We start from the raw sequence: 2222 nt of genomic DNA, 5'->3' as shown, positions 1-2222 counted from the left end.
GAAGGGAAGGGAAGGGAAGGGAAGGGAAGGGAAGGGAAGGGAAGGGAAGGGAAGGGAAGGGAAGGGAAGGAAGGAAGGTTGAGGGCCAGCCAAACAGTTCAGCGGATTAAAGCTCCTGCAAGCAGGCTCAGGGGCTGGGGTTTGAGCCTTGGGCATGCAGGCCCCGCCCCCAGGGTGTGCTAAGGCAGGAATTAAGACTGGACATTGTGGTGTGTGCCTGTAATCCCAGCCCTGGGGAGGCTGTCAGCAGGTTGATCACTACAAGTCTGAACTAGTAGTGAGACCCTGAACACCCTGGAGACTCTTCCCTAAAATACAGATAAATACACACATACATACATACATACATACATACATACATACATGTACCTCACTAGCAAATAGTTCTATGTTCACCAGTGAGTGATACTACCAAAATGACAAGTTAAAATGCCTGGATTTTTTAGTCTTTATCTTTTGGTGAATGCACCAAATAGTTTAATTTAGATCATCGTTGAAAATTATCCTAAATTGACAAATGTTAAGAAAGGGATGATGCAAATTCCATCCCTTTTATATGCTCCCAAAATCGAAGGAAAGAATTGCGCACATGTGGAACTAAATTGCCCTCTGCACAGGAAGGACGATGATGCTAGTCATCAAGTTATACAACTAAATAGAAAAATTTGAGGCAATCTAAAAAGATCTTTCAAGGCCGTTTGGAAAAGAAATACTCCTTAATTTGACATTATTGTCATAGCCTACTTCAAAATCTACATCATAGGTCATACAAGGTGTGACCATAAAATACAATGAATGCTTAAAAAAGTTATTACAGTAAAAGATATATTACCATTAATACCCCTCAAAACACACTCCCAAAAAACAAAAAAAGATACACTCCCTTACTTTTTTTTAAATTTTATTTGCATTTATTTTATGATTATTTTATTCCTGTGCCATAGGTTTTTGTTTCTTCAGTTTCTTCTGGGATATCTTTTTCTTCTCTGCAACTTCCTCCTCTGGCTTAGGAACAATTTTTTCCTCTTCAGTAAGGATCATCTCAGTATGGCAGGGGAGCTCATGTATGGGTTAATACGGCCAGGAGCTCTGTAAGTACAGCGACACATCTTGGGTGCTTTGTTCACCTGGATATGTTCAATAACCAGAGAATCTACATCTAAACCCTGAAGCTCGGCATTACTCTCTGCATTTGTAAGCATGTGCAGCAAAAATTCAGCACTCTTTTTGAGCCACCAACTCTGCGTCCAGCCCCACTGTTTGGCCTGGGCACACCTACCAACTCCACCATTGTAACACCGGAATGCCACACATTGCTTCTTTAATGTGACATCCTTCACATAAATGGTGGCCTTTCGGATATGCATACCCTCGATGTCCTGGGCAGTTACACACGTATTCTTAAAGTGAACGCGGAGATTTAAGCCTCTTGATTTGCATGATTTTATGGGGTTTTTGGGGTCGAGAGAGTAGCAAACCATTTTCACAGGTCACCTCAGGCGGCTCACAGGAAGAGCTCCCTCAATTTCAATACACTTAACCAGTCATGCTTGCTATGTTCTGAAGCAGGCCTGGAGGTCCTCTTTCACAAATGTCTTTAGTTACATTGTCCTGTTTTCTCCTTGTCCTAAATTGATTCAAAATGTTTACATGTCATGGTCACTTTTATTTCAGGGGGAAAGCAAGAAGTTTCAGGTACAAGATTCACTGAATGAGGTAGATAAGGACACAATATAATGTTTTCATTTAACAGAAATTTCCATCCCAGTTGAAAAAGGAAAATAGTGGAGTGGTGATCAACAGAGAAATTCTGTCTCTGGGAGACCTTGTGCAAAATAACAACACCAAAAAAAAAGAATGACCCATTTAGCAAAGACTTAAATCCATAAAAAAGTTTCAAACAGAAATCCAAGAAATTAAAAATTGCAGTGAAAGTATAGACAGTAAAAGCAACCAATATGAAGACAGAATATTAGAATTATAAGATAGGGATGCTTTTGAAGACAAGTTACTCAGAGATACCTTAGAAACAAGAGAACATGAAAAGTGGATCCAGGAAATGTTAGATGACCCAAAGAAGACTAAAACTAATCTGAATAAGGGAAAGATTAAAAGATAGCACAAACAACATAAAAAAACTATTCATAAAATATCAGAAAACTTTCTAAATATAGGTAAAAAAATTTTGGCACAACCAGGAATTGAACTCAGGCCCTTGCACT

The 2222-nt window shown here is 39.3% G+C and overlaps 1 pseudogene; it reads right to left on the bottom strand.

Annotated features, from left to right (window-relative positions):
• Positions 1 to 927: 927 nt before the first annotated feature.
• On the bottom strand, positions 928 to 1481 carry LOC101579281 (annotated as a pseudogene).
• Between the last annotated feature and the right edge of the window lie 741 nt (positions 1482 to 2222).

This window comes from Octodon degus, unplaced genomic scaffold (genome assembly GCF_000260255.1).
Source record: "Octodon degus isolate 3935 unplaced genomic scaffold, OctDeg1.0 scaffold00281, whole genome shotgun sequence".
NCBI lineage: Eukaryota > Metazoa > Chordata > Mammalia > Rodentia > Octodontidae > Octodon > Octodon degus.
This window is presented reverse-complemented; position numbering and strand designations above follow the sequence as displayed.